Source organism: Streptopelia decaocto, assembly GCF_964273445.1.
Source record: "Streptopelia decaocto genome assembly, chromosome: 6".
NCBI classification, from domain to species: domain Eukaryota; kingdom Metazoa; phylum Chordata; class Aves; order Columbiformes; family Columbidae; genus Streptopelia; species Streptopelia decaocto.
The window spans coordinates 49874186-49887744 of record NC_138660.1 but is presented as its reverse complement, the minus strand read 5'-3'; positions in this window follow the sequence as shown (position 1 = coordinate 49887744).

Sequence of the window (13559 nt, the reverse complement as noted above, 5' to 3'; positions counted from 1 at the left end):
CTTGTTCTAAAAGGTCTTTCTGGATTCATACAGTAAATGTTGCTGGGAGCATAGGGAGGGGGAGATTGTTGTTTCCTTTGGCATTTCTCATCTTAAAGTGGTAGAAGAATATGCATCTGCTTTTCCCTGTGGAGGGGGGGATAATATGATAACCTTCTGATTATATACATAAGCGGGAACTGATCATCTTCTCTTGTGGTTCGTTTTTAAGGGCAAGTTCCAGTTGGATTGTGCTAATGCACATATTCATGAATCTCTCCAAACAGGATTCACTGCTCTCCAGGGAACTGTTGAAGTATGCATCATTGTTTCAATGAAGTATCTTCATTATAAAACATAGGGACTATAAAAGGTGAATACCATTTGCCTTGGCCTAATATAATCTCTAGTTTGACTTTTTCCCACTATAGTGATTTTTTAACAGAATCAGAGAGAATAAAATGAGACAATTTCAAATGAAATATTATATGAAATTGGGTACATGTGCCTTGATGAACAGAGTATTTTATTTTCCATTGTTTTATTGAAATAGGGAAAAATTAATATCAGTGGAATAAAAAAGATCTCTAGCATCACATAGCTGATTCAAAGCAACTCAGTGGGGATTTTCGGTCTCCAGAGATGCAGTTTCCTATGTTAGTGCATTAAAAAAAGAGTATAGTAGGCTACAATGCTGAGTAAATAAACATGTTTAAGATTTGGGAAAGAAGGCAGGTGTTAGAATCTTTACTGGACTCAATCACAAAAAAGATTTTGCTCATTGCAAAGAACAGGGTGACATAAACGTCTTTATAGACTTCAAATTATTAGTCAAGTTTCAAGTTTTTTTTCACTCTACAATTATTTTAAAGGGTCCTACACTTTTATTTATTATAAGACACACATTACAAATAGCAGTTAGTATTGTGTTTAAATATGCTGAGGGAAAAAATAATATTGCAATATTATCTGAAGAGACTTCTTAAGGCAGGGAGCATTACAGTGAAGAAACACAATCCTATAAACAAATACTTATATATTTATATTTACATATTGTTTACACAGAAGAAATGTTTTCATGTAGCTTGCAGCACTTTAAGCAATGTATAAACAAAGAGATGGGCATGATCCTTATTCAAGGAGCTTGTGATCTGAGAAGGGTATAGACAACCATGTTCAGATAAATATAATATAGCATGTAGGTTGAAGGTCCAGTGTTAAACGTATTAAAATCATATTGGACTGTTTTATTGTTTTGCTTTGTGTTCTAGAAAAAATAACATGGTATTCAAGGTAAAATACTGGCAAAGATATCTAGCTCTGGATGGCCTTGTGACTTCAGGTATCTCTGTGTTCCATTAGAAAATGCCTTATATTTTAGTTTGTTTTCACAGTGTAAAATTCATGTCCAAGTGTAGGAGCAAAACATAGCCTATGGCCCACTTAAATTCCACTCAAGCTGTATTTGGAAAGCTTAAGTGGGACTTATACAGTGAATAGGACTTCTCCTGGCACTTTGATCCGTGATGGATTTCTCTTGTTGTACCAGTGGTGACACAAGTCATGTGTTCTATAATGACACCAGATTTATGAAAACCTGTCATGGTCAAAAGCAGTCACATGCACACAAGCGCACACACACACACACACAGAGAAATCTGGTGCTACATCATCAGCAATGTTAGAAGAATTAGACATATTTCACAGTTTGGTTCAACGTCACCAGGTCTCTGACAACAGATAGCTGACATTCGTAGTATGACTGGGACTTTCCAGCCATCTCCCTCCTCCTTCTCCTCCTCCAAATTCTGTTTAATTGAGTATGTTGGCAACCAGACCTTGAAATATGCTTTGCTGTCAGTTACTTCCTTTTAAAAGGCAAAACATCAATATGAGATTCTATACCACTTTGTTCCATGATTAGTGTGTTTGCTGGCAAACTGGTGCCTGCAGAATATACCCATGCTAGCACCATGTAATAATATCCTAGAAATCCTGCCTGGGGGATACAGTGTATCATTCATTAGGGAATATGTGAATATATTACATAAATGAATATAATATATTCACATATATAATTATATACAATAGTTTTATATAGTCTATATAACATATTCTGTAATATATGTATATAAATGAATAATTACATATCTATATTGTATCAACTATAGTATAATATATAGTAATCTATGTATGTGTTTGTATACTTGATATTAATATATAAAAATGAATACATTCAAAAATATTTGATTTTTTTTTTTTGTTTCCAATTCTAAGTTTTCCAGAAGTATTTCACTTAATCATTTAAATTTTAAGTTGCTCTCTTTTTACTAACAGACATCAGATCAAATTGTATTTCTTTCTCTTTCTGGCTGAATAAGTCATATGTGAAGAAACGTCTTTAGTTTTGCATGTCACAAAAAAGGAAATGGCTTTGCATAAAGCATCATGTCTGAGAATATACCCGTTTATGGCATACTTGGAGCATCATGTCAGTATAAAACCCAATGACAGGGTCATGTGTAGCATATTACATTGTTTTGGGAAAGGTGTGCTTGGAACTTTGTCTTCTATAGTTTTAACTGGGTTGGGTATTATTCTGTGATTTTTAGGAATTTATTTCCATACACTTGCTAGTACTCTGTCCTATCCCATCCTCGATATCTGGAGTAGGAACATAGGTGTAGGTATTTAGAATTTGTTTTTAAGTTGTCTCCTAAGTAAATAAAATTTCCTGCCTGACAGAAAAAGAGTCAAATCAGAATAAGCATAATTTGTTACATATAGTTGACGTATAGTGAGGCAGACACATATCAGTGCTTCACCGCCATTACTACAGGACAGAGGGGTCTAGTTCCCAGCTTTTTTGGAAAGAATCCAATCTATTTGGATCAAGTGATTGGTACAAAACTATGCCTAGAGCCAAAAAAAGGAGGAGTTATAAAGGCAGATGATTCATCTACCTCAGAAGATGGCTGGTTATGGAAATGCCGTTTGAAGGAACTGTAAGGGAGGAAACTAAATGACAAAAGTTTCTCAGAAGTACTTAGGGAAATCCAAGGATAATCTTCTGTGACTACCATAAGCATCCATGTTATTTGCCCCTGTGCCTGTAACGCAGCTGCCTGATGTTTTTACTCTTTTTTTTTTTTTTTTTTTTGATACGTTGCATTCATCTTGTTCAGTAAAAAATAACTTTCAAGTAAAGGCTTTCATTACCAAAGGAATGACAGAACAATATAATTATCATGTCAGGCAACAGAGCATTTTGTAGTAACCCAGTAAATAATTTATGTCATTGTTGTATGTTTCTTGATAAAAACTACTATTTTTAAATGCACATTAGTGTCATGAAGACATCATAGTAGTTTGCAAGATACATTTTACATAATAATATGATGGGCATCACAGAAGGATTCACATGCCTTCAGATGCAGGTAGGACCCAAACACCGTTGGCTGGGTTTGCTGGGTGAAATCCCAATTCCATTGAAAGCAATTCTCCCTCTGGCTTCAGTAAGGTGCGACTTTCACCCACGGTTTTCACGTTGGACCATGGGACTTTGCTAGCACAAGTCATCAAAAAATGACTTCTGGTTAATCAGGGTTTTAGTACAGATCTGATGGTCTGAGAGATAAAGTAAATCAGTGTGGATCAAACCTGTTCTGAAGGGATCTTAAAGGTCAGGTTGATGGTTAAGTCTTTGTGATTGCTTAACTCTTCAACTCTGTGTAGAGACTTGCTGATTATAGCGCTGGGTTTGGAGAGGTGAGTAGGACTGGGCTGAGTCCACCAGACTAATCCACAGAGGTGACTTCCCAGTGCTCAGGTATTAACTTCTCATATAGAATCTAAACTGTATGGAAGGGTCCTCATATCTCAGTCTTAAAGCCAGTCCTTCAACGGTTAGAAAGCTTTATTGGAAAAAATAGAGATAGAATCAATTGCGGTGACATATTGAATGTATTTACAACATCAAGTACAAAAGCCTCCTCTTACAATTCTTTCAGTTCATTAGCATAGATTCCAGTAACATCCTACATTATAAGACAAAAATCAGATCTTATTCAAAAGTTGCTTTCAGAGAAGCAAAATCTTTTTTCATAGAGTAGCTCTGATACATTTGTATGCTGAAAGAAACTGAGTGGAGTATTATTTTGGATTGCCTACCTTCACTTAGCAGAGAAGACAGGGACTACCACTATAAAAACAACAACAACAACCAAAACCTAAACAAAACAGAAAAAAATAATTTAAAAGAGAGAGAGAGAAGAGACATTTAGGAAAACAGAACAAAACAAAACAGCAGTTTAAATTAGAGTTGTTTTCCTTTATATATATATTCTCTACCTCTCCCCATCTCTCTAGAAGGCCAAAGCAAGTCATAGCTGTAAGGCTTTTTCATAAGTCATTATTCATACAAAAAAGTGACACATTTTGGCTATTTATCCATCTCCTTCTTTTTGCCTCTCTCTAACTACAGTCAGGATTCAACACAGTATATACAAACATGTATATAAAACCAATTTGAGATAGATGCAGGCAAAGCTACACAACATATTCTTGCAAAGAAATAGAGAAAAGAAACATGCTAATATAGCAATGCAATCAAGTATAATTAATAAGTAATATTTGCACAGATAAATAGAAATGCTCTGAATTTTTTCATGGTACAGGAAGATGAAGGAACCATTTATGCTACCTCCTGTACCAGTAGAAAGCATCAAGCAAATCCCTTCCAGCTGGAGTTGGGTGATGTAATTTGCTGCTTGCACATCATCTATTTGTGCTGTTAGGTCAGATAATAAGGTGTGAGCTCCTAATTGCTCCCTTTTTTGTCTGGGGAGCAGATCTGGGAGCAGATCTTTTTTCTTACATTGTCCTATTAAAAGTTGCATTGATGACAAATAGTCACAGATATAAAAAATAAATACAGTTTGTTGCTTGAAAGCTCCATCTGGTTTATTTGACATGAAGTCCATTTGATGATTATGACACAAGCTTAAGTAACATCAAAGTATACATCTTCTTTAAACTCCCTGAAAAAAGAAAGCAGTATCTATGTATCAAATATGCAACCATATAATGCTTGTTGGGTTTTTTGTTTGGTTGGTTTTTGTTGTTGTTGTTGTTGTTGTGTTGTTTCTTGTTTTGTTTTGTTTTTTTCCATACAAATAAATCTATTTCAATAACAAATTGGACTGAGGTAACTACGAAGACAAAAAAAATCATCAAGTAAGGAGTTCATTTGACATTGCAGGCATCAGCTCACATGGACAGAGCTCTAAAGATTTGCATAATCTTTTAGATTTTCAGAAATATCATTTAATCTACAGAAATTGCTGAGAATTGGTCAAAACCTTGTATAGAGTGTCCTTTTAATTGTGGTGACACACCTAGAATGAGGAAGTCCAGAGCATTAAGAAAATAATAAGGGAAAATAATAAACGACAGGATTTGAAATCACAGGCAATGTTAATTCCAAGATTTTTAATTACAGAAAATTTACATATGAAGAAGGAAACCTTTTTCTTCTCCTCTTCTTTTCGTGTTTATCCCAGTTTCTGCTTTCATCCTGTAGAAAATTTTCATCAGTGGTAGGTCAGGTTAATTTATCTACAGGTAAACAGGTGAGAGAAAAGAAGTCTTTGGCAGACTTTTTTCCACTGTTATACACTTTTCTAGAGGAAAGAAAAAACCAAAAACCAAAAACCAAAACAAACAAACAAACAAAAGAAAGGAAGTGAAAACAAGTTAACAGGCAACTCTTTATCCAGAGAAAGAGATATGGGTGAGAAGTTCTGCTCATCCTGATGCTTCCAGTCCACACATTGCAGAGCATTCCCTGCAGCCTCAGCTGGAAAAGTTGCTTTCTACTCTGCATTGTCACAGTTCAAAGTGATGGAAGCTTTCAGGTCTGTAAAGCACAATGAGGAAGAATACGGTCAAGTTTCCCATGCCAATATAGGTAATTATTTTAGTGACTCCTAAAGTCACTTCAACAGGTGCTAGGCTTCTGTATATTTCTGTCCCACTCTATCATAATGAAAACCTGTAAATAAGAACTGAGCAGTGACATAATTAATGCAAAACGAGGAGGGGAACCCTACACTTCTTAGTGCACTTTTCAGAAACAAGCTGAATATGTATTTTCTTATTCAACAAAACCACAACTATTACCTGAGTTTGACAAGTGTTTCAAAACAGGGAGTCCAAGGTAAACCGCATTGCTTGTCTCCACTTGCCCTTGCTCTCTGCCTTTGCTTTCTCCTGGAATCCTTGTGAGAAGGAGGAATTTTGTCTGCATTAGACAGAAGCTGCACAAAATAGGGAGAACTTAGCCCTCACCACAGGGAGCGTGACATCCTGCAGAATAAGCATGGTCAGTGCAGAAATTCAGCTTTCGTGGAATCCCTTGTAGTCTGAATCTGAATGTAAAACTACTTCCCACAGGATAAAGCCAAAGAGAAGAAAAACGGCTGACAGAGGGACCGTATGCTTACTTCAGTGCAGTTTCCACTGCAAGCCCGTGTATGCAGACAACTCTTAACACGCACCCTTTGACAGAAGCTTGGCATCTCAGCTGAAGACTTCATAATTAAAATAACCCTGTGCTGAAATTTGAAAGCTTTACAGACTTGGTTTCGTTCTGTTAACAGCATGGTTATTAACAAGGATATGAAGCTCTTTGTTACAGATGGGAGGCTGGGAATGGTATGAAATTGTCTGTATCAAGTTTTCCAGATTGAATGATTTTAGACTGGGTGTGTGTCCTGAACATTTGTCTAGATTCCCACTTTTTGTTCTGAGCTAAATTATTAGAAGCTGAAGATCATTACATAAAAGCTGAAAGACCAAAACAACCGGTGCTAGACATGTTTCAGCCTTACCTTGGGCTCCTCTTTGGTCTGGTTAGTGGAGTGGATGAAGGTTCCAACTGGCTCTCACTTCATTCACACTAGTTGGCCCATCTCTAATTGTAATGCAACAAACTACTGTGGCCACTCCCACAACCAAGCTATCAATGTGCTCTTGTCGTTTCAATTTTTCACACATATTCTTTGCTCCCCCCCCTGCCCTTGCCATGCCGGTGTACCATATCACACTAAAATCTCATCTTTGGAGCCTACTGCCATAGGCTACTAATCTGTAATACAGCTCACTCTGAGAAATGTCAAGCAGGATGAAAAAGGTAAAATTTAGAGAAGAGAAACTTCAGTTGGCCACCTCCCCTCCCATAAAACTCTCTCTCACCTGCTCCTCACTTTGCACCGCACTCCAGTCCAGCCCAGGGGCAGCAGGGTATGGCTTTGCCCCTTACCTGAGTGACCTGCAGAGAAAAACAGACTGTTACAGGGGATCTAAACATGAGAGAAGTAAATGAACTGAAATTTAAAAAAAAAAAAATCCCTCTTTTTCTGCCATGAAAAACAAGAGCAGTTCACAGGTTTATTTTTCTAAAATCCCCTAATCCTCATTTTCTCTTCCTTGCCCCTAATCTGTTCCCATTGCCTGAAAATACCAAAGCCTCACAGATTTCCCCATCTTCTTCACTATGACAGCAATGCTCATGCAAGCCGGGACAAATATTTAATGCAAATACTTCAACAAATTATTTCTGATCACTCCATTCTAAGGTAACTAAAGAATCATGAAGAATATTAGCTTGAACAATTAGTGAATGAACAGAACTAATTATTTGCTTACAGGTGTTTTATATTCAGGAAATAAATAAGAAACTAAATTTATTTGAAAAATCATTTTTAATTATTTGCTCAGTTTCAGCCATATGTACTCCAAGTCAGTGGTTAGAACAATCTATCAAGCTTCCAGGTCTCCTGATCCAGCTTCTCCAAACAAAATCTGCCAGAAAAGTGATGATATGTACTAAATAGTTTTTCTAAAACTCAGACTGTGATCCATTTGGAGAGCTGAGGATCTTGCTTACGCCCAGAGCCTCCAATTTTCTAACCAATCTCATTTCAGTGGAAGCCAGGTATTTAAGGATGGTAACTCTGCATACAGAGTATGTTTTATACACGGAATAAACTTTATCAGTGATTTCCTACATTGTAGAAAGAAACTTCTGGTTTATGTCTGTCCATTGTTCTGAAAGGCAAGAAATCTTCATCTCCTGTGGGTGTAAGAAAACACAGCTTGCTAAAGCGCCAGATCAGACGTGTGTTTTCATCTCTGTCCATTTTCTCTCACATGAAAGACTCCTGGAGCAAGCAAAGCATGCTTTTGTTGACCAGTAAAGATCAAAAAGGCAGCTTATTTTTGTCCTTCAGCCACTAGACTGATACTCTCAGTTCTGTTAACATTCTGCCCCCATTTGAACTGGACACTTTGGAAGTATCAATAATGCAAGTTGGAGGGCTGCACTATCACTCATCCTGTATTTGCCTCTTCTTGTACAAAATTAAATCAAGTTGAAATCAAAGGAGACACAATCTCAGTCATACAGGCAGAAAATCTCCTGTAGCTTTGCAGCAATTCTCAGTGAAATTTGAAAATATTTATGTTGGCAGCAGTGACTGATCCACATTGAGAGTGCAGAGTTAACAAAATACTTCCAGCCCGTGGAGACATAAACAAAGTGTTGGAAGCCACCCATCATGCCATCCACCTTCTGCCCGCTTCCTTGACAGGCACATCTCCTGAAACAGAAAGTTGTTTTACAGGAACACCAGAAAGTGCAAAAGTAACTAATAAAAGAGTGACAATCCCACTGTAACTACAAGGACTAGGACGAGTAAACAATGCACCCTATTATTTATGAGTGAAGAGAATATATGTAGCTATCAGAGCCCTTTCTTAACATCACAGATTAGGTCAAGAATAGATTCTGTAGGAGAGCTCAGACTATTTTTCTGTCTCAGACTATTTCCATGATGAATGTTCTTGCAGGATTCAGATGATTCAGTGGATCAAGAACAGAAATGTCAGCTGTGACCAGCTATGTCAAAAATTGTTCCCTACCTCAGCTCACTGCTGTATACTCGGAGTTCAACTACAGCACTCCTGGTAGCTTTGTAATTGGCAGAAGAATTATCCTCAATGCATCTGTTGTTGAGTGTTTCCCTACTTAAAATATGCGTGCAGGAATATTCACAGGTGAGATGCACATACACACAAGAGGATTGTGTTGAAAACACTGTAAGAAGCAGTAAGTATTTAGCCACAGCTGAGTTCTCTCTAATTTGCTCTAAAACAGAGAAGAGTAACAGCATCTCTCCATGCTGAGATAGATACATTTGATTACGGGATTTCTAAGCTGGTGAGCAGCCACATTGCACAACAGATGCCACACTGACTCAAAGCTGCTGCCCTGCCTTGACATCCCAAGCAGCTGTCTGTAACGAGGGAAGCCTTCCACAGCCAGCCTGGACTGGTCTGCAAGGTCCTGTCAATTGGCGGGTCAACATGGCTTGAGAGACCTGTGTCCCCTGTGTACCCCCTGACAGAGCTACCACCAGAATCCCTGTCCCTGCCCCCAAGACAGGCTGTAACTACATCTCACTGTTGAGGGAGTCTCTTGCACGACATCCCTCTCCCCTGCAAAGGCTGTCAATGGTTGTATTTTCACAAGTCTCCTTGGTCCACTTGTGCAGATGTAATTGCTGATCACTGTGGAGAAAAGCTAGAAGGGATTTTCAAGGTAGTTGATCAAAACTTCTGCCTGATTTCAATCAAAATTCTGAAATCATAACTTTTAAAGCCTGAAATTTAGCCCAATTTCCAGCTTTTATACATCCTTCCAAGAATGGATTTTCTTGCTGTTTCTTTCTTTTTTTTTTTTTTTTAATTTTCTCTGCCCCTCAGGTCTATTTCTTTCTTGCAATAAGAAGGGATCTAATAATTATGAGACATTTGGTGATATTTTTATCCCAATAATAAAACCCTGCATCACTCTTTCATAGCTCTCAAGTGATGCTCACATACATTTCAGCATCTTCTAGTGGTTAGTTTTTCAGTATCTTCATTTGTGGTTATTTTTTCTCTTTGGATAGATCATGCGCAGTAATTCTTTCCAGACATTTTTTTATAATATTCAATGGCACTGCATGCCTCCATTTGTTTGCTTTCTTTTCTAAAGCAGTGGATGGTTCTCCATAGTGAAGATTCTATAGACAAGCAAAGTAAAACAAGCTTCTTTTCTCCTTGCCTCTCTTCACTCTAACGAGTGAATAGCTCAGATGTACGATAAGTATTTGAAGGAATAATATAATTTAACCAATGTACACTGCTCAGTGACCTAAATCACCTGCTTTCATAGACAGTTGACATTATTTACATTCAGGCTTTTTTGTAGAGAGGCATTTTGAATGACCCTTCAGAATGAATATGCGCAATAGGAACACTCTACCCTCTGTATCTGCACCTACCACTTACGGTGTGTCTCTGGTTATTCTGCATTTTTCAACCAGGTGTTTATAGCTCAGAAGAAAAAAAGATGTCTTTTTTATTTTATTTTATTCTTTTGTCATTGAAATCACTGACTTTAAGACCATGCTCTGTACACAAACGGAACTTGATTCCTTTCACTGATGAAACACATCTAACATACCCTAAGCCTGACTGTCAGCTTCTGTACAGGGAGCCAGCACTTGACAAGGGTGAAGCCAACGCTGCGTAATTTCAAGACAGACAAGAATAAGCCTTCTTTTTTTTTTTTGTGGTATCTGATGTGGCTGCAGACATAAAACATTCAGACTTAGTTGGTATTTTTTCAGAGAAAAATATTTAAAAATGAAGCTATAGTTCAGACAGCTGAGTTGACAACAGCTTACAGAAAGTGAACACAGTAAACAATTGCAGAAGTCTCCAGACACTGCAAGACAAGATGAGCAAATATTTTCTTCCTCTGAAATGCAACTTGTTTTACTAATTTTTTTTTTTTTTTTACTGTATCCTGTTGGTATCAGATAACACATGGAAAAAAACCACTGTAAGACTATGAGGTTTTGTCAGTCTGGATTTAAATTAGATATATCATTATAACATGGTGACTTCTAAAATTATTATTATTTTAGTGGTCTTTTCTTTGGGTCTTACAAATTTCCAGTTTGATTGAGTATTGTTAGATTATTTCGTCTTGCCTATATACAGTTGTGAATAATATTCTATGTCACTGGAAATACAATGATAGAAAATATATATCACCTGAGCACCCTTATTTCCCAGTTCATCCTTGCTACAAATCCATTGTATGCAAGTGTTTACGCTGTGGTTCCTCGAACAGTTAAATGTGATGAACTTACCTAACAAAAATGCTTCAATAAACCAAACAAGAGCTAAGATGATAAGAAGCCCTGAAATGAAAGGAGCTTGCAGGCACTGAGTACCAGAGCTGTGACCCTGTTGGGAACCTCCGCCTCTGAATGTCAGTCTCAAATCTGACAACTAAAGCACTAGTCTTAACCAGCAGAAAGTGCTGTCTAACCATGGACAACTTAGGACTTTGGAGCTGATGATCTTGAACTATCCATCAGGATATGATAAAGGTTTACAAATTACTGTAGGCACCAAGATCATGTCGGATCACGTCTCTTCTACCTTCCTCTTTACAATAAATTACATGACCATAGCAGGTATTGCATGACTTCTTTTTGGTACTCAAAGTATTAACTGCAGGAGTTATTTAGTATTTTATGGCATATCACCTTGTTACATTCTGAGAGAACCATTTTCTTTGTAATGACCATTAAAAAAATCCCTAAAAAACAAATAAAACAAAACAAAACAAAAAACAAAAAAAAACCCCAACCAACCAAACAAAAAAAAAACGAGAAAACCTGACAAAATAAGTTATTCCAGGCCTATAGTTTTGCTTATAACTTTTCTAGTCCAAGTACAGGTAGCATGGAAAATTTCAAATCTAATTCACTTACCTGAAGAAACCTCATGCTGACTCCTGCCCAAGGGGTGCAAAGCTCCCATGAAGGCGGAGGTTAAAATTGAGGGGTGGGGATACTATATTTATGATCCTTAAATATGCCTTAAGCAAAGATTTGCAAAACTCAACCTGATGCTGTCTGTCTTCTGAAGATATACATCTCCCAAGAAACCTAGGCTTTTAGTTTACAGATCTCAGAAGAGTGTGAGAATATGATAGTCTGCATCTCTGTGGGGACCAATTACTGCTAGATGTGTTTTTTGCACAAGCAGAAATGGCTCAGCTTCAGCATGTGGAAAACCTAGGAAACTAATTTGTGTGCTGTACTGATTCTGCTCTCAAACACAAGAACACACAGTTTCTGTATGTATTCTGTAATGACCACCAGTATGACACAGAAATGTAGAGGTGGCTTTTACAAGACATCCAGCAATGCGAGGCTGCTACACAACGTATAAGATACAAGCTCTTGCTGTGTAACCTCCACAGCCTTAATGACGTTCTTAATGGATATGTGGGCTGAAATTTATAGCTTCAACATGAGAGTTGAGGTTTGTGGTGGGTTGTTGTTTTTTTTTGTTTTTTAATTAAATGAAGAAATAAATAATATTCTGGAGTTATTCACAGAATCACAGAATGTTAGGGATTTGAAGGAACCTCAAAAGATCATCTAGTCCAATCCCCCTGCCGGAGCAGGAACACCTAGATGAGGCTACACAGGAATGTGTCCAGGTGGGTTTTGAATGTCTCCAGAGTAGGAGACTTCACAACCCCCCTGGTCAGCCTGTTCCAGTGTTCTGTTACCCTCACTGAGAAGAAGTTTCTTCTCAAATTTAAGTGGAACCTCTTGTGTTCCAGTTTGAACCCATTAACCCTTGTCCTGCCATTGGTCATCACCGAGAAGAGCCTGGCTCCATCCTCGTGACTCTCATCCGTTATGTATTTGTAAGCATTAATAAGGTCATCCCTCAGTCTCCTCCAAACTAAAGAGACCCAGCTCCCTCAGCCTTTCCTCATAAGGGAGATGCTCCACTCCCTTAATCCTCTTTGTTGCCCTGCGCTGGACTCTCTCCAGCAGTTCCCTGTCCTTCTGGAACTGAGGGGCCCAGAACTGGACACAGTATTCCAGGTGTGGTCTCACCAGGGCAGAGTAGAGAGGCAGGAGAACCTCTCTCGACCTACTAACCACCCCCCTTCTAACATACCCCAGGATGCCATTGGCCTTCCTGGCCACAAGGGCACAGTGCTGGCTCATGGTCATCCTGCTGTCCTCCAGGACCCCCAGGTCCCTTTCCCCTACACTGCTCTCTAGTAGGTCATTCCCCAACTTATACTTACTCCAGAGGCAGCAGATATAGCTTTTTTCATTTTTACAACACTAAGGTAGTCTACCCTGTTTTCTCTTACAACATCCCATTAAAGCTGTAAGCCAGACTCTGAGTCCCAGATAAACTAGCTTTGTTTTAGGAGTATGGGGGGAGAGAGAGAGACTACAGAAATCAGACATAGCTTACCTTGAACTTCAGTGTCCTGTCTGGAAAATGAGGATAATGTTCCTTTAGTGTACAAGTCTTAATGCACTACATAAAAATAGCTTTCAGGACAGGCCTAAGTTGTATTGTCTTTTTTAACAGGTGCGTTTAAAAGTATGTATTAACCTCTCTCACTTTACTGTTGCTGG